The sequence below is a fragment of the Polypterus senegalus genome, chromosome 7, assembly GCF_016835505.1.
Source record: "Polypterus senegalus isolate Bchr_013 chromosome 7, ASM1683550v1, whole genome shotgun sequence".
Taxonomy (NCBI): Eukaryota; Metazoa; Chordata; class Cladistia; order Polypteriformes; family Polypteridae; genus Polypterus; species Polypterus senegalus.
The window spans coordinates 32,211,333-32,232,156 of record NC_053160.1 but is presented as its reverse complement, the minus strand read 5'-3'; positions in this window follow the sequence as shown (position 1 = coordinate 32,232,156).

Here is a 20,824-nt window from a genome sequence, read left to right as displayed (position 1 = left end):
GTCCAGTGCCTATTTGTGTCGGGTGTTTGGGGAGCTACAATAGATAGATAGATAGATAGATAGATAGATAGATAGATAGATAGATAGATAGATAGATAGATAGATGTTTTCTCCTTCCATGAGAACCCTAAATTCAAAGAAGACTGTTTCACTTATGTTAAGTAGAATGCCCAGAGGGGACTGGGCGGTCTCATGGTCTGGAATCCCTGCAGATTTTTTTTTTTTTCTCCAGCCGTCTGGAGTTTTATTTATTTTTTTGTTTTTTCTGTCCACCCTGGCCATTAATGTTAATTAATGTTGACTTATTTTTATTTTTTACTGTGTCTTCTATTTTTCTATTCTCCATTTTGTAAAGCACTTTGAGCTACATTTTTTTTGTATGAAAATGTGCTATATAAATAAATGTTGTTGTAGATAGATAGATAGATAGATAGATAGATAGATAGATAGATAGATAGACAACAACAACTCTGCTCAAATGCACAGAAAGCATTACAAAAAAAAAGAAAACTTTTGACTTGGCTGATGATAAGAGAACAGTCATTGTGCTTGTACTAAAAGAAAAGTTGCTTTAATCATATTCTTAAATTAAAGCCTATAACTTAACATGCTTGACAGAAGGATATGTTATGTTTTTCTAAAATATTTATTTCAGCATGGCATGGGACTCTTAGTTATCAATCTTTCCACAGCAGTGTTTCTTAAAATCATAATGTGGCATTTATCTCATTTTTTGATGAAACTCTTCATTTTTTTCCCAGTTATTCACTGCATTGATTCATATCATAAGCAGTACTTTTTGAAGTACTGAATAATCAGTATATTTTAGCTGTTAATGTCGATTAGATATATTGTTCTCTTGTCTCACTTGTGTTAAACAAAAAGCCAAATTACAAATGTATTCCATAACCCCAAAGTGCTCATTGTTTTTACATTGGCTTGCCAAAGAAATGATGAGAACAGATGTTACTATTACTACAAATGCTGAAACATCAGAAGTACATAATTTTTCCAAAAATTAGCTTTGAAGATAAATCCAAATCAAGCTGAAATTCAACCAAGTTGCGTCATTTCAATTATTATTCCCTATATCAGCTTATAGTAAAAAAAAAATGGCCAAAAATGGTTACAAAAGGAGAAAAACATTTAAACTTAGCTGACTGTGCACTTATATAAGGGTTTCTTTGAAATGTAAGATTCCTCCATCCATCTCCTAGCTGGATTGTCCAGTTCATGGCCGTGGGGTGTCGGTGCCAGTTCAGCAGCACTGAAGACAAGAAGAGAGCCAATCATGGACAAGGTGCGAATCAAAAACTGTATAAGGTGCAAAATGAGTTTCAGTCATTTCTGTGACAGGAAATAAGAGCAATGATCGAGCCTGATGATTGTGGGCCTGTGTTTTACCAGACCATCTATTGGTTTGAACTACTAAATCTATTTACAGGGCTTCAGGACTTCCAAAAATAATGGAAATACCCTTCTGGGAGTTTTAGAGGTTAAGGAATAAAATAGATTGTTTTGTTTTTTTTCATTTAGAAAGTTCTCAAATATGCTAGTTTTGAAATATGTCTTTTTATTTGGTGTCATTTTGTTTTATTATCTGTTCTTTGACTTTGATTTTGTCTCAGGTCCTAATCTTTTGTTTATTTAATTGCAGCCTTCTCAGTTACAACCTTGGCTTGTTACTACAATTACAATCCATCTTCTGAGTGCATCTTACTTTAAACTGTAGTACAAACAGTAAGTAAGAAAATAAAGGACTGTGGTTTCCAGCCTGGAAGTGCATTTTTTTGTCCAAGTTGAAAGAGACATATTAGATAGATAGATAGATAGATAGATAGATAGATACTTTATTAATCCCAAGTGGAAATTCACATAATCCAGCAGCAGTATAGTGATACAAAAAACAATATTAAATTAAATAGTAATAAAAATGCATGTAAAAGCAGACAATAACTTTAAATAATGTTAGCATTTACTCCCCTGGATGGAATTGAAGAGTCGCATAGTGTGGGGGAGGAACGATCTCCTCAGTCTGTCAGTGGAGCAGGACAGTGACAGAAGCTACTCCTCTGCCTGGAGATTACACTGTTAAGTGGATGCAGTGGATTATTCATGATTGACAGGAGTTTGCTTATTGCCTGTCGCTCTGCCACAGATGTTAAAATGTTAGATGTTATTGAAGTGTTCTACCTACTATGAAGGTTGGTGGTCAAATAACAGTGATATTCTGTGATTGTGGCATTTACAGGGTGGTCCAGATCTAATTATGCAGATCCAGATCTTCTGGATGAGTTTGATTTATGTGGAGATTATTCTTCATTTCGTCAGTTCACACTCTTCTCAATGGTCCAGGATTTTTCGGATGATTTTCTATGTAATAAACTTAATAAGTTATAGCGCAATGAAAATTGCATTATTGGGTCTGGACCACCCTATACATGGCGGCTAGGATGGAGGGGTTGGAGTGGAAGGTGGGACACTGCTATTTTTAGATATCTCCTTCTGGCTGACAGTCCACGGAGCTGTGAGAGGAAGCAGAAATGTGTCATGACCTTGGCATGACATTACAATTATGATGCATCTTCTGATCCCATCTAACTTTGTATAGCCAGTACAAGGATTGACTTTTACATTTTGGAACTTTGGCTTGGGTACCGACAAAACTATCTTCTAATCACTTTCTCTTTGAACAAGGGAAAAGAAATCTGTGTCTCTCTTTGTTCAGGCTGTACATCATGCAGACATACTACAGAGAGACCTGAGTTATTTCTCTTTACCATGTCCTTTAGTGGCAGGCCAATGGATATACAGTATAGTGCTTTGCTGAAGACTCACTACTTCAGTTTAGCTTATCCTGACTAGAGCTGCTGATTAACTGTGCATACTGCATCTCTGTTGTTAGTTATTAGCACTAAAACATAAGTAATATGATAGTTATAATTTGTTACTAACCCTCATCTGTTCTGTTTCTCTTCTTGGTACTCAAATGTGGCACTTGGTGCCACTGCCCACCTGCCAAGTTGTTTTGCCTGCCTAAAGTAAAATCATTGGTGTGGTGATGGAGGATCACAGGAATCATTGGGTTGAGGGGTTCTTTAATCGAATTGGCTGGCCCAGCAATGACTAAGCTGGGGAATGGCCAATAGGGGGATGCAGCTTGATGGCCAAGGTCTCAAGGACTCTGAACAAATCCAAATCACATTATGTGATCATCTATTGTTGAATTCTGCTCTGGAATTGTACTATTTCTCTTGCACTATTATATTGTATTGAGGATTACTTGTGCTCTGTTCTTTGTATTGTATTTACTCCCTTTTTTTGACACCCACTGCACACCCAGCCTACCTGGAAAGGGGTCTGTCTTTGAACTGCCTTTCCCAAGGTTTCTTCCATTTCTTTCCTACTAGGATTTTTTTGGGAGTATTTCCTTGTCTTCTTAGATAGTCAAGGCTGAGGGGCTATCAAAAGACAGGGCCTGTTAAAGCCCATTGCAGCACTTCTTGTGTGATTTTGAGTCTATACAAAAATAAATTGTATTGTATTGTATTGCTTTGCATCAGTGAGCATGTTTGCAACTTTGAAATGGTGGAACTAATTTTGCATAGATGTCAGGGTGCTTTGCTGGTTCCCTATTTATGTGTTAAAGTTGTTCTGCAGTACAGGTTTGAATATGTTCATGATCAGTAGGGGAGAATTGAGTCACTTCACCATGTGAGGCCTGGGACCTAAGTGAACATTCTCTCCAGTGAGTGGCCAAGTAATCCAAACTGTTACAAGGAGTGCATTAACAGAGTCAGTGCATTTATATATGATTGTCTGTGCTATCATCAAAGCAGACCTCAGCGTTAATGACACACTATCTGTTGGAATGAGAAATGTAATGCATATATTGCTGTTATATGCAATTTAGTATGGTATTTGTAAAAATAGTATTGATGTTTGTGATGCAAATGCAAATAATTTTATTACTGTTGTAAAAGAACCAGGCAAAAGAGCACGATAAAGGTTTGGGGACCACCCTGTATATTAAAAAATAATGCAGGCCAATGAAACACGTCATTACATATTGGAGTCCAACAGACTAACAGATGCTTGACTGGTTTCTTAAATATGGCTGAAATAGAATGGATCAGGGTGGCTAGAAGAGGAAATGAGGTTTTCAGTAGATGGGTTCTGGAATGGATAGGATGTCATCAGTAATAGCCGGCAGTGACGTCATCATTGGGAGGGGTTGGTTGTGATGTCACTAGGAGGTACGTTCTTCAGTGGGTCTGCAGGGGGACGAAAAGAGAAAGGATTAGATGACAGCTGCAACCCCTGGTCTGACTGAGTAATAACAGTAATAACACCATTTGAGCCCATCAGTCATCTCCCATGCACACATGTGTGATACTACAAATGTTGGTGATACACCATCTGTTAGAATGACAGAGACACAGTAATCAGACAGACACACAGATATATAGACACACAGACAGTTGTCCTTTATTTAAGATAGATCATTTAAGAATTAACAATAAAGGTAGTTTCTGAGTTTCCCATTTTGATATTTGTAGGGAAGGATATGATGGTGTGAGTTAGCTCCATCTCCTTGGTAGCACTTGAACTGTCGATAACATAATTAAAATGAGCCAAGCAAATGAGGACATATACGTTCAAGAAGGGGTGACTTTGGGTGTTTTTGTTTTCAAATAACAAAAATAGTCACAGGTTTAAAACCCCAAAGTGCAAATAGTGTAGTGCAAGGTTTCTTCATAAATAAATAAATAAATAAATAAATAATCCATAATAAAAACAGGAGATAGGGCGGAAGTTGAAGTGTTCAAAGAAATAGACAATAAATACTTTATATCATTAAAAAAATGAGGTTAAAATCGTGGGCAGATCCCTTCCATTAAAAACCATGATCCTCAGTGCCTCTCTCTAAAAACTGTGTCTTTGCCACAGAGAGGCCAATCGGCAAGCGTAGTCGACCGTCACATGGGCATGCACCCCATCCGTGTTAGTCAGTCACCGCCGGGTTGTCCCTCATTTCCTTCCCTTGGTGCCTGCATTGTCCTTGCATGCCATGCTCCCGTCTCCCATCTCAGTGCCGGGGTTAACGACGTGAGACACAGACAGTCGGAGATTCTCAAGGCGGACTTCGCAGCACTAATTAAAGCCACAAAGGAGAGGACCCCAGCTGCAAGAATATTTCATCTCAGGTCCCTTACCTCTTGTAAGAAGATCAAATGAGTATTACAGTCGTCTGCTGGCGTTAAACATCTGGCTGAAAGGCTTCTGTGAGATTCAAAACATCGGGTTCATAGACAACTGGGAACTTTTCTGGGAGAGGCCGCGTTTCTTCAAGTGGGATGGTCTGCATCCAAATAGACTCGGCGCCCGGGTCCTCTCTGTAAACATTGCTAAGATAATTTGTCTCTCTTGACTCTCTATTTTTTACTTCTAACCCTTTCCATAATGCTTCTGATAATTTGGTAAGAAAATCTTTCTCAAAAGTGCACTGCTTTAGCACTCTAATAACTAACCTCAGTGCATGTAAAAAGGCATTGCGGCATAAATACGAATAATTTAATTACAATTACACCTCTAGATGAACAATGAATTAAAACTATAAAAACAGATTATAGATTAAATAAAAAAATACGCACAGAGCGGCGCTAATAAAAATAACTTAATTTCTATCTCAAATGCCCATAATGCACATACAATTCAGTTCTGCTCTTCCGAAACATTAAATATGACTCTATTAAATGTTAGAGCATTAACCAACAAGTCGTTTTCCATCAACGATCTTATTAGTGATAGGAAAATTGATTTTATTGTACTAATTGAAATGTAGCTTAGCTCTGATGGCGGGGCTGTTTTAATCGAATCTGTGCCTCCAAATTACAGCTTTGATCATGTGGATCGCCAAGGTAAGAAAGGCAGCGGTTTAGCAAACATTTAATTGAGCTGGTTAAAGTGTAAAGATGGCAGTTTTGGTAAATTCAAGTCCTTTGAGTATCTTGCCGTTGTTATTCGTGGAGTTTCTCAGTTTCTAGTATTATCTGTGTGTAGACCTCCTAAATAAAATGTGTCTTTCTTTGAGGAATTCTCAGACTTAGTGTCAATTGTAATTATGAACTATGACACACTCCTAATAGTCGGTGACTTTCACTTTCATATCGATAATCAGTGTGAGCCAAAAGTAAAAGAATTCATGAACCTCCTGGACTCTTTTGATTTGAGCCAGCACATTAGTCAGCCTACACATAAAGCAGGTCATATGTTAGACTTAGTAATTACTAAAGGACTAAAAGTTGATGTGAAGCAGATCATTGATATTGGTCTATCAGACCATTTTCTGTTACTATTTAATATAGAAATAATGATAGAAAATATTCATGAGAAGCATATTGTTAAAAAACGCTTCTTTGATTTATCGGCAGCTTCAAAATTTACAAACATTCTAAGCAACCAGTCCATTTGTAGTACTAACTACAATAGCGAGGATAATAAAACACAGATAAAAAATCTTCTAGCATTGTTATACCGTGGAAGACCCAGACAGTGTCTGATCTTAAGAGAACATGCCGGAGAGCTGAGTGTAAATGGAGAAAAATTAAACTGACTGTCCATTATGAAATATTGAAGGTTAAAATAACTGAATACAACAACATAGTATGTCTTGAGAGGCACTGTTATTTCTCTAAAATTATAAATAACAATGGTACTCTACTTTAAACAAATTAAATTCTTTCACCAGGATGGATTTACCTGATTTATATAAAATAATTTCTCAACTGAGACCCTCCACCTGCGTCCTTGACCCAATACCAACAAGTATCTTCAAAGATGTATCGGCCGTACTAATTGATAGTATTCTTGACAGAGTAAACTTGTCATTAGATACGGGGGTCTTCCCAGACTGTCTTCAGAATACTGTAGTTAAACCCCTGCTCAAGAAAAATAATCTTGACTCCTCTGCTTTTGAAAATTTTAGACCCATTTCTAACTTGCCTTTCTTAAGTAAAATTCTAGAGAATACACTAATACAGTGGTGCACTTTAAAACACTGCTGAAAACACATTACTTTAACACGGCTTTCTGATGCTCTGTATATCCAGTTGATTATCATCATTATTCATGGTATTCATATTCAAAATCCGTACTAACCCCTACTTTCTCGTCTGCTCTTTCTCCGGTTTTCAGGGGTGGCGACCTGCGCCACTACCACCTGATCAAAGCACCGTGATGTCCCTACATTGATGGATTAAAGGCCAGAACTCCACATGACCATCATCATCAAGTTCTTCCATGAGAACCCTAAATACAATGAAGACTGATCATTTATGTTAGGTAGAATGCCTAGAGGGGGCTGGCCGGTCTCGTGGCCTGGATCCCCTGCAGATTTTATTTTTTTCTCCAGCCGTCTGGAGTTTTTTTTGTTTTTTCTGTCCTCCCTGGCCATCGGACCTTGCTTTTATGTTAATTAGTGTTCCCCTATTCTAATTCTTATTTATTTTGTCTTTTTTCTTTTTCTTCAGCATGTAAAGCACTTTGAGCTGCATTATTTGTATGAAAATGTGCTGTATAAATAAAGGTTGTTGTTGTAGTTGAGCACTGGCCATGAACTTCTCTTTGGAGCCCTAAACAACGCCAGTTCTGGCTTGTTACTGCCCTTCACTTTCATTATCCTTTTCTCCCATCTTTTAACCACCATCTTTCACTAGGTCTTTCCTTCTTCATACTAGGTTTATCTCTCTCTCCTCCAGACTCTCTGCTCAGGTTCCTCTTCTATTTGTGTGCGTAATAAAATGCAGAGACTCAATCTGGAACAGCTGAGTTATATGCACGGGCATGGAACCAACAATTAATTTGCTACCCCCTACCAAACTCCCGATGACTGTGTAGTGGAGCACTGCACCCACAAGCTTGTGCCTAGCCACACTGCCTTTTAATTATTTTTTTAAAATGGCACAATTGTCACAGACCCCACTATACCACAGGGGATTGATGGAGAGAATGCAAAGCTGGGCGAAGCAGCCCATCAGTTGTTGTATGGCATGTAAATGGTATGGGTGTGGTAGGAGTGACGAACGACTTCAGGGTTTAACTGACTGATTGGGTGTTCATGTGCAGGAGGCAGATCAGCTCTTCTGTCCCTCATTGACGCTCTGAAGATCGTTTAATCTTCCTGCGCTCATAATATGTTTATAAAGGGTCTGAGTAGGTTAGAAGGAAAAAAGAGAAGAAGGAAGGAGAAATCAAGGAAGTGACCAAATGGAGACTGAGAAATCAGGCTGGAGACAGTGTGAGTAGAAGGAGGTGGGTAGCTAGAAAGCTCCATAGAAGCAACCCCTGTCGATTTGTATCCGTGGAACAGGGATAGTCACATGCTCCAGGGGTCCTGCTGGACGGAATGATGGTGACAGGATAACAGAGTCCAGCTCTAAGCTTCCCAGAGGGTACTGAAGGAGGTGGGCTGGGACAAGAGTTGGTTGGTGGACCACATGCACCAGTGTCTCAGCCCTGCTGAGTATGCCTGTCGGGTAAGAACGGTGAGGGAGGACAGGAGAAAAGAGAACACTAGGAGAGAAATGAAAGGATATGATTCTGACTGGTATTATTCTTGATTTAAACTATTTATTGCTTCATTTATTGATTGATTTTAACTTCCTCAGGGCAACTGTTTTTAGGGATTATTTATTGAAGACTTTGAACTGCATGACAGTTTGTCTTGGACACTGTTTTGCACCTTACTTGCTCTTGTGTGCTCTCATTCTTCCATCTTGGTTCCTGATTCTCAATATCCCAGAGTACAGGAGAAACCAAAACTGCAGGCACCTGGGGCATCATACCAATAGAAAGTGGTATGCCTTAAATGTATTGTGAAGTCCCGTTGAATAAAACACACTCAGGAACAGCTTGTCTGGGGGAGTCTTCCAAATGCCGACTGGGTTTTTATTGGATATGTTGCAATATAAATGGTGCCCTACCGCCGCCCGTTGTCTGGGTCACTGGAACACCTCCAAAATAACAAAAATAACCTGCTTTCGCCCTATCTACCTCTTGCCTACTCTTTAACTTTCGCTCCCTTCTCAACCTGATACTGTTTTCCTCTCACTACAGCAGCAACTACCACTTCCAACCACCCTCTCCCCTTTTTCTCTACGCACCATTAATTAACCCTGATCCTTGTCACTCAGCTCTCGTTTTAGGGAGGTGCCCCAAGCCCTTACAAAAAGTGGTCTCCCAAGACTCCACCACAACACTGCTTCCACTCCCTACAGCCCATGCAGTGGCAAGACACGTCACAGTATGAACATCCAGAAGCTGGCCACTCCTGTTACACAAACTGTTATTGAGGGAGTTGGTAGAAAGTCCCCGGTAAGTAGCAGAGAGTTCTCTGACACTTTTCTAACCCTGGACGTGGTTAAGGAGCTTGTCCTCCAGAATGATTGCCTGCTTTGATTTAAAAGGCTTTTCCCGTGTCCATGCAAGAGAGTTTAAAGTCTGCAGGAATGGCATTGGCAAGAGCTCACCTGAGAGCTCTTGCCAGAGAGAAGGTCAAGAGAAGGTCGAAGGAGTAAGTAGGAGTTATGAAAATGTAGGCAAATGACACAGCCACCCTGCCAGACAGAAGTTGACACCTGTGTGGTGTCACAAAACGAGACAAAGACAGAAAAAGGTTTGGGGCAGCCACCCATGTAATTTGGTATCCTGGCTGCAAAAGTCGTTTTCTTTTCCAAATACCAGCACTGAAGTGCTTACAACAGAGTCCAAAACAAGACTGACAGAGAAGGGAAAAGGGAAGGCCTTTAAAGGGGGAGGCAGGAAGCAAGGTCTGTCTCCATTGGCTCGGTCCCAGAAGTGACGTCCAGAGAGACAGGTGGAACCTCCCGGGTTAGGTCTACAGGGAAGTGAGAAAGAGAGTTAGTGCACTCTGCCACATCCCGGCATGGCTCAGAACTGCCTTCACTCGAGCCCTTTAGCTGCATGTGCGCGTGTGTGACAGTGGTCAAGCCCAGAGATGCAGATGGATTGTTGTTTTCCCCTACTAGTCATTGCTTTGGCACCCCTGTGCCCTCCTGTGTTGATTGTACCCTTTTCTGGTTCCTCACTTTCATATATTTTTTACTTTTCTTGGCTGGTTTGGGACTGAGGTCTAGTCTAGGAGTGTCTTTTCCAGGATACACATTACATTGTGCAGATCTTATTTTGAGACACTTGATAAGTTCTGCCATATCTTGAATCTTTTTACAGTAACTTCATCAAAGTCTCTTTTGTTTTATACCCATGACTTTCTAATCAGCAATACTACAAAACAGGATGAACTCATTTACAGGAATACGATGCTTGAAGAACTGCATTTGCATAGTTTGTAAATTTCTCTGCATCTGTTAGGATAAAATATAAGCAGCCTCAGAGAAGCTCGGATGTGATAAAGTCAATATGCACCAAATTAAGCCGACTATATCAGTGATCCTGATCGGTAGGGTGTTTCCTACATTCAAATATGTTCATAATAAAACCTTGGATACATTGTTAAAGGACTGGTAATGCTACCTGTGTTGTCAGCCTTAATAAAATGATAACTGTGTGTCTGTGTATCTGTCTGTCCATTCCAAGAGATGGCACATCACAAACATTAACATTGCTTTTACGAACCCCATATCAAATGGCATATAATAAAGACTTATGCATTGCATTTGTCATTCCATCAGATCACTCATCAAAAACATTTGTAGCAATGCATTCTATCATAATAAATGTTTTTGATGCACCATCTGTTGAAGTGACAAATGCAATGCATTTTACAGTGTTGCTACGTACATTACAAAATACATTCCAAATGATGGTGTGGAGGACTGCCGGCTTCTCATGCCAGTCCTCACCCCCAGGCCGCCAGGAGGAGCCCTCCCGACAGCAGGATAGTGCCCCGAGGTCCAGCAGGGCCTCATGGACTTTGTAGTATTTATACACATCCCTGCTGGATACCTTGGGGGCCACCAGGAGTCGCTGTGGGGGGGCTTATGGGCTCTTTTGTGCGTTATGACCTGGGGGTACGTCACGGTCACGTGACAGGAAGGAACGACGTGCTCCCGGGTTAAAGTAAAAGACTGATTGCCCTGACCCGGAAGGAGTAAGGAACTGTGGACTGCTGGGACAGGAACACCTCCAGGTCAGGGGGTATAAAAGGACTGTGGCTCAGTCCAGACACTGAGCTGAGCTGGGAGGTAGAGGAGCAAAGTGTCTGGGTGAGGAGGAGGTTTGTTAAAGAGTATTGTTATTGCATTTAATATATGAGTAGTGTGGAGAGTGCTTGGTGCACTGTGAAAGAAAATAAAAAGTCTTGGACTTTTACCTGGTGTCTGGAGTTATACCTGAGGGTTCAAGGGAGCACTAGCGCCCCCTACTGCCACAATGGATACTGCAAATGTTTCCACAGAGGCCTACGTTGATTACTTCGATTTTAATCTATATTTGATAGTTAGCCCAGCTAGCTTTACAGTATTTGAAAAACGCTTTATTTATTAGTTTACTTCTGCAATGCACTAAATTACCATTAGTTTTTAGTTTAAAAGTTGTGTTAAAATTAAAAACATTCTCCATTATTTCTTATTTGAAAGATCGTCCCAGTATGTGCCATTTTGCTTGGTCCATGATATCGACATTACATATTGAGTTTTATGTACTATGTAGGAGTTTACATCTTTCTACATGCTCCTCTCTTTTTTGTTATGTTTTATTGTCACTAAAAGTACCTCTTCCTGGTAGAAGTGTCATTTTTCAGCCAGCATATTCCCCCAACTGGTATTCAAAGTTGTGTTTCTTGTTTGTTTCATGTTATTTTATGCCATTTATTTGTATTAAGGTTAATTTTGTTTATCATGTACATTTTTCTTTGTGTTCTTTTGACCTTGGTTATGTCCCTTGTGTTTTTTGGGTGACTTCCCAAGGGGCGGAGCCCCCAGCCAATCACTTCCAGGAATGGCCCTCCATCCTACTTAATGGATGACCTCCCATTGTTCCTGGCGGTTCAATGAATGAAGAGTGTTTCGGTGAGTTACTGTGCTTTCCTTTGCTTTGTGTTTTCCAGATTTTCCACCCTGTATTTTGTTTTTGACTTCACCTTTTGGATTCTGTTTTGGAACTGTGCATTCTTGTTTTTTGAACCTCTTTTTCCGCCTGACTTTGATTTTCAGATTTTGTATTGGGAGATTGTTATTTTAAATTTTTAAACCTCTGCTCTGCTTCAACCACAGCCCTTGGATTCTGTATTGGGACTTTGTTTGCTGTGTCTGCCTTGCCTCTTCAGGCATCTCCTTGTGCTCCTCAGAGCTTTGTGCTTGAACAGCCATTTTTGTGAATATAAACCTTTTATTTTGACAAGCTTTGTCTTGGCCCTTTGGGCTTCAAAATGGAGTATTTTGACGGTGTTTTCCTCCTCTACTGGGCAATTTTAGAAGAGTTTTGGGAACTGTGCTTTAGAACCCAAGCAACTTCAAGACAAGAAAATGGTAAATGTACATCGAGCCAGATGGAAAAGGCATATGAATTTTTATGAAGGTACCAGAAGAAGAAACAAAATTGTTATCCTAAGCTATAGTCTAAATGTAAAATCAGTCCTATCTCTTACCAGAACGTAAACATTCGATAAAAATTCTAATCAGAAAAAACTCAGCAATCTGTTTTGCAAGGTCAAAAACAAAGCAAAGCACACATCCCAGTTACTCATCTCTCGAAAAATTACTGATAATTAGTGTTATGAATAAACGTTTCTTTTGAAATAAACCCAGGCATTCCTGGGGCTACAAAAACCATCTGGGTGTCATTTCTGGGGATTACATATTCAAGTCATGACATTGGAATAATTGAGGAAGGGTTAAAAGGCTGTCTCAATGGCCATTTTGGATCTGAGATTGCATCAAATTTGGGAACTTGTGATTCTTTTGATTTTTGGTTACTAAATCTAGCAATTAGCTCTGCCTTTTGACTTTTTGGGTGTCTGTCCTATTTTCTTTTCTGGTTTTGACTTTTACTTTGCCCTTGACTCCTTTTCCTCACTCAGGTGGAAGAACAGTACAAACTTAATACTGTTGACCTGCCAGCATCAAAGGTCAGATGTTAGCAAAGACCCTAGTAACAGAACCTACAAAATGACGGTTCCCATGAACAACAAAATTTCACCTCTTTTAAAATTAGTTCAAAACTAAAAAAAAATCAGAAATTGATTCAACAACTCCAAAATCCTATAACTGTGCATGCAAAATTCCAAATAAAAATTTACAAAATTGTAGAATCAATTTAAAACAAAACTAATTGCAATGTAAATACAATAATTTAATTTATTTATAAATTAGGGAAAAATGTAAATGTTCCCTTTCTGTGCAGATTTTGAAGTTTCATCTAGTTGACATTGCTTCCTAAAAATGTAACTATTTGTCATTCAACATTCTTTATAATGTGATCTTTATTCTTATAATGAGGTTCAATTAAAACACTAATTTATGTTTTTTAATAACTTTTCAGAGTGTGCTTGATTGACAGTGATTAATTGCTGTTAGTTTTCCATGAGATGGACGTGTATTTTCCCTGAAACACAAATGCAAAGTTTAACATATTGCTTCTTGCACACAGCTTTAATTTGTCATTAATCTCACAAAATTCAAGCAGTGCTTATTGGTGTCCATCCATCCTTGTTCTAACCTGATAATCAGGGTTAGGGTCATGGGGACCCCCTGTCTATCTTGAGAACACTTGCCACAAATATGGTGGTTGAAGTGGTTCCCCACTCACTATGTAAAGCTCTTTGAGTTGTGAGAAAAGTGCTATATAAATGTAAAGAATTAATTAATTAATTAAGGCGGTAACTAGACCAAAATTGGGCACACGTCCATCACATGGCACACTCATGGATACCACCCGCGGTTACTCCCACAATTTAGAGTTGGTGTGAGAATAATAATTACGGTTATCAGTTTAATCAGTCCAGTCTTTGAAATTGCTGTGCCCTTCTAAAACATTCACATTATATGTCAGATGGCATATTGCTGTTGTGACTGTTGACTGTTTAGTTCTTTCATATTCCCAGATTCAGAATGCAGTAGAACATGGCAGCATTTAGCAGTTACTAGCGTAAAGGGTTTTAGAAATAAATCCGTATATACCCTTGAGGGATAGGAGTGTGCCTACTTCCAGTATGGATTTCAAAAAAACAGAAAAACATTTTACCAGTATGCTAAAAATTTGTGCCCTGCAAGCAGGTCCTGCAACTTGCAGAGAAAATGTTGGGGTTGGTGGTTGGATTGGTATTCTAGCCCATGTAAAAAACTCACACTTTTTCATTCTATTCTAATTGAAACAGTGTGGTGCTGAGGTGTCACCCATTGCATGGCTGCACTTGGCTCCTAAATTGGGAGCCTGTGATGGTTCATCATGTGGTGGGTGTGGCAATGCGTTGTATCAGTGCATGTTTCCAACCTCCTCCTAAAATTAGGGGAAAACTTCTAAACACATTTAAATGTGCAAATCTGTACATTTGAAAAAGAAGTGATATTTTTGGGTAGGGTCTTGTATCTATACTAATAAAAGCCAAAGCCCTCACTGACTCACTCACTCACTCAACACTAATTCTCCAACTTCCTGTGTAGGTAGAAGGCTGACCCCATCTTCACGAAATTTGGTAGGTAGCTTCCCTGCGCTAACCAAAACCAATGTATGTACCAAATCCCATAAATGCCAAAAGTGACTCTTGAGCAAGGCCCTTAACCCACAATTGCTCTGTCCTGGGTATGACGTTAATCTGCATCCAGCCCTGTAAGTAGGCCCTCTGACCTGCACGGAAAAACCTGGTGGTTGGTGGCAGAATTGGCACTCCGGCCACCTTAAAAAACCTCACCCGTTGCATGGCTGCACTCAGGTCCTAATCTGGGATCCTGAGTTGGTTTGCATGTGGTGACTGTGGCAATGCGCTGTATCTGCGTATGCTCCTAACCTCTTGTATATGAGCTGTGTGTAATACAGTAAATTTTTTTTCACTCGTATGCAGATGACACCCAGTTATACCTTTCATTTAAATCAAATGAAGTTTCTCCGATGTTGTCTTTAATTAGTTGTGTTAGTGAATTAAAGGAATGGATGAATGAGAACTACTTGTCTTTAAATACAGATAAAACAGAGATGTTAATTGTTGGAGGGAATGACGCTGATCACAGCAATATTTTGTCGTCATTTAACTCAGTTGGAATCCCAATTAATTTTACTGAATCAGCCCGCAATCTAGGTGTTATCTTTGACTCTAGCATGTCATTTAAAGCGCATATTACAAAGTCGTCCAAAACATGTTTTTTCCATCTTAAAAATGTTAGGAAATTAAGGTGCTTTCTAAATAAACAGGATTGTGAGAAATTAATTCATGCATTTATCTCTAGTAGGATTGACTACTGCAATGCGGTGTTCACTGGCTGTTCAAACTGTTCTCTATACAGCCTCCAGTTAATCCAAAATGCCGCTGCAAGAATTATTACAAGAACAAGAAAATATGAACACATAACCCCAGTTCTTAAATCTTTACACTGGCTCCCAGTTAAGTTTAGGGCAGATTTCAAAATCCTCCTTTTAACATATAAAGCATTAAATGGCCAAGGTCCAGCTTACTTGTCTGAACTTATCATGACTTACAAACCTGAGCGCACATTAAGATCTCAAGATGCCGGCCTGCTTAGGATTCCAAGGATTAATAAAATAACAGTGGGAGGTCGAGCTTTTAGTTACAGGCCCCTAAACTGTGGAATGGTCTTCCTGCTTCCATAAGAGATGCCCCTTCAGTCTCAGCCTTTAAATCTCGGCTGAAGACTCACTACTTCAGTTTAGCATATCCTGACTAGAGCTGCTGATTAACTGTACAGACTGCATCTCTGTTGTTAGTCATTAGCACTATAACATAAGTAACATTATAATTATATTTGAATACTAACCCTCACCTATTCTGTTTCTTTTCTCGGTACCCAAATGTGGCCATTGGTGCCACGGCCCACCTGCCAAGTTGTTTGCCTGCCTATGGTAAAGTCATCCCTGATGGAGGATCACAGGAATCATGGGAAAGAGGGTCCTTTCATCGGAGCAACGTTTCAGCCGTGGCATGGCCAAATGGGGAGGCAGCTTGATGGATGAGGTCTCCAGGACTCTAAAAATATCCAAACCTAATTATGTCATATCATCTACTGTTAAACCGTACTTCTAAAATTTTTACTATTATGCTGTATTAAGGAATTGTTCTGTTCTGTGTATTGTATTGTATTGACCCCCAACTTTTGACACCCACTGCACGCCCAACCTACCTGGAAAGGGGTCTCTCTTTGAACTGCCTTTCCCGAGGTTTCTTCCATTTTTCCCTAAAGGTTTTTTGGGAGTTTTTCCTTGTCTTCTCAGAGAGTCAAGGCTGGGGGGCTGTCAAAAGGCAGGGCCTGTTAAAGCCCATTGCGGCACTTCCTGTGTGATTTTGGACTATACAAAAATAAACTGTATTGTATTGTAGTAAATGAGCCTAGCCATTTACAAATGTTACCCAGAGTGGTTGCAAATCAACCAGATTGGTGAGTAGATGCAAACAGACAAGAGTAAGCTGTGTCTTCAACTTTGTTTGCTTAACAGCAGCAACGTGAGAGAGAAAAATAACTGCCTCTTTATTGGTTCAAATAAGATGAAAACCTGTTATCGAGTCTATTTCTGTAACACAGCAAATCTGAATTTGCCCAAAATGCACACAGCTAACAAAACAAATTTTGTTAGAAAGATGTGACCCATTTGACCACTACGAACACCAGCAGATTACTTGTATGCTGCTTAGTGCGGTTTTTAGTTTTCAGGATGGCTGCAAATTCATCAGCTCATGATGGCAAGGAAATGGAAATAGAACATGAAAAATCATAACTATTGCCTTAAATGCAATTATTACTGCCATATCTGCATCAAGAAACCTAGAGGAGCCTGTAGTGAGATATGGAAAGATCTGAAGCAACATAGTGGTTTGACAATTTCAGAAAGTCAAATGGATGTTCAATTACTTATGACAACGTCCATCGGCAAGGCTCTCACGTCACTATTTGGTCCCCTTCTATCAGAAAGTTTGTTATGTCTGTGCTCCACGAAAACGTGACATTAAAAATTTTTCTAGGCCACCATGACAAACTGCATGAGGTAAGTGATATCATTTGTGGGTGGAGTATTCTTTTAAAGTGTATTTATGTCCATGTTTTTAACATATTAGAGACAGAAGTACAGCTCCAAAAGACATTGACTATAAAAACAGGAATAGATACAACATCCATCCATCCATCCATTTTCCAACCCGCTGAATCCGAATACAGGGTCACGGGGGTCTGCTGGAGCCAATCCCAGCCAACACAGGGCACAAGGCAGGAACCAATCCTGGGCAGGGTGCCAACCCACCGCAGGACACACACAAACACACCCACACACCAAGCACACACTAGGGCCAATTGAGAATCGCCAATCCACCTAACCTGCATGTCTTTGGATTGTGGGAGGAAACCGGAGTGCCCGGAGGAAACCCACGCAGACACGGGGAGAACATGCAAACTCCACGCAGGGAGGACCCGGGAAGCGAACCCGGGTCTCCTAACTGCGAGGCAGCAGCGCTACCACTGCGCCACCGTGCCACCCGTAGATACAACATAATACATTAAATGCAACACCAGACAGTTTAAATAAAGAAACCTTCAGTATGAGTGGTCGTTGAATAGCCATAGAAAGGACAAATAAGGCTGTGCAGGACAGCGTAGGTCTTTAATACCACTTGCCTTTCTAAGCTAGAGTGTGATATTCATGTCCAGTAGTATATTGTATCAAGTTCATCACCCTTGGCAGTGCTTTGTGGTCCTGAGCAGAGCAAATGCGGTACAGGATGCAATGTAGCCAACACATAGGTATTCTGGGAAACATATCAGGATACCCCAGACCTCCTCGCTGCCACATGTCCAACTGTGGGGTCTTCTGCTTAAAAACCAAGATGTCCCCCAATGTCCTCACCCTGTTGTTGTGCCCCCAGAGCAGTTACTTTTAGAGCGCTTTTCTAAAGCATTAAATGGACTGCTCCCAGGGCTATTTCAACTAGGTTTCTAGTCAGGCTACATTATCATCCTTTCCTACTTGTGCTCTTCAATTACAGGACATAACTCATGAAGTTCTAAAATTAGATCAACCAAACTGTAGGTTTTTTCTGGGGGAAGATTTTTCTTGTTGTTTTAGGGAGTCATGGCTAGAGGGCTATCAAAAAATAGGGCCTAGTAAAGCCCATTGAGGCATTTCTTATGTGATTTAGATTAGATACATTTTATTAATCCCATGGGGAAATTCAGTTGCATACAGCAGCAGAAACGTAAAAAAACAAGGATACAGATTCACAGGACAAATAATGTAGCAAACAATCAATCATTTCTATCTATTATATAAAAAAATCTTGTGTTGAGACGTCAAGCCCTACTTACAAGCAATTTCTCAGAGACACTTTAACGACCCACAAGACAAGGAAGTGAGACAAAAGTACAGCTGCTGTACAGGCTTTTAAATGATCGACGCACAGCGCAACATGCAAATCATGCATCTCGGTAGCAGCAGCAGCAAGCCAGCAGCTGATCCATCCGCATCTCCTTAGCGTATGTTCAGTCCCCCCTTCACAACATGAGTGGCAGAGACGCAAAGTGGCTTGCGTGAAGCGTGGCCTTGGTGTTGGGCGAGCAAAGCGAGCAGGGGGTTTTCCCCTTAGTAATGAATAAATAAATAAAATTGTGCCGATATTTCAAAATGAATAGAATATGTCAGGAGAAAGCATTGGATAGCATAATAACAGTGGGCAGAAAAGCCATCCAGAGGTGCTTCTTAGCACACCATGGTGGAATGAGCCTGTGCCTCAAAATACTCCTGGAGGGGATGGAGAGTATTTTTCATGTTGGCATCCCATTTTGCCACCATCCTCTTTTCCACAACAGCTTCTATTTTGTCCAGGGTTTGCCCTGTGATGGAGTAGATTTATTCAGGCATTGTGCTTCTTTTGAGCTCAAGTTGATCCCCAGGAGACCACAGTATAGATCACCAAACTGGCTACTATGGACTGATAGAGCATTTCCAGCAGCTTGCTGCACACATCACACATCTGACCCTTCTTGTTCAGCACCTTTGTGTTGTCAGACCAGGTCAGTTTGCTGTTTATGTGAACTCCCAGGTTCTTGTAGCTCTGAACTACTTCCACGTTCTCCCCTCGAATGGTGACTGGTCTTAGAGACTCCTTGGCATGCCTGAAGTTCACCACCAGCTCTTATGTCTTGCTGATGCTGAGCTGCTGGTGTTTGTCCCTACACCACAAGACAGAGTCCTCCATAGCCTTCCTGTACTCTGACTTGACTCCATTATCAATGGACCCTGTGGTGGAGGCTGAAACTTTCTGAAGGTGACAAGCAGTGGTATTGTGCTGGAAGTCTGTTGTGTAGAAGCTAAACAGGAAGGAAGATGGGACAATTACCTGAGGTTCTCCAATATTACACACCACCATTTCTGACACACAGTCCCTGAGCCTCACAATACTGCTGTCTGTTGGTCAGGTGGTCCATGATCCAGAAGACTGTGGGGGCATCAAGATGCAAAACATCCCAGTCGATGAGGCAGAATGGTGATGAAGGCACTGGAAAAATCAAAGAACATTATCCTAACAGTGCTGGTATATATGAAATACATTTCTATTGTTGTTTCAGGTTACACAAAAAACAAATAAACATTCTTCTTGTGAGAGATGGCCAGCAGGTCAATCCAGCCGGGACGTCCCAGGATGGGAAGAATGGAGAAGGGCAGCCTTTCCAGGACACTGCCTCCCCCAGGATGATAGGTGGCAGCTCCCCCGGACGGTAAATGTAGCCCGGATTCCCGCAGGGCATCATGGGATGTGGAGTCCATTTTCTCAGCCCTGTTGGGTGCTGTGGGTGCCGCCAGGGGAGCTAATAAAGGACCTGGGGACTCCTACTTTTCCTACAACCCGGAAGTACTTTGGAGTCATGATGACGGAAGCCCACAGTACTTTCAGGATGCTTGAGGAAGATAATGTGGCGTTTGACCCGGAAGAAGAGGAGAAACATTTCCGGGTCCTGGAATATATAAAGGACTGCTGGAGACCCAGCAAGCAGAGCTGGAGTTGGGAAGTTGTGAGACGAAGCTCCTGGGAGTGGAGGATTGTTATTGTGATTATTGATTATTGTTTCTTATATAATTATTGGAGAATTGTGGATTGTGTGGTGTTTTGAGCACTGTATAGAAGATAATATTAAAAGAACTCTTCTTGGTGCTTTTAAACGTGTGTCCTGGACGTCTGTCTGTGGCGTTTCACGGGGCAACAGCGCCTTTAGCGTCCACATACTTTATCTTTATTTATTTATGAAAATATATGTGAAGGAGTCATATGTGAAAAACTCATTTCATTTATAGCACTAGATGGTGAGAAAGCCATTGCAGCAATTTTCTATATGAGCTTATCATTGTAAAAATTCAATTTCCTCCTTTGTAAGTTAAATACAATAAGATGCTAGCATTTCAGGCATAATTAGATCAGTCGATCAGAGTAAAGAAATCACAATAAACTGCAAATTTAACAGTTTATCTTCTTGTTATAATAATACCATTTATTACCTGAACGGTTACGGTGTGTGTTTATTTTTAAAATGTCAGTTTGTTTTTTTAATCTTTTACTTCTATATTTTGCCTGTTTATTTTTCCTGTCAATCATTATCTAAGTAAGCCGATCTCCCCCCATCAGACACCAAGGTGA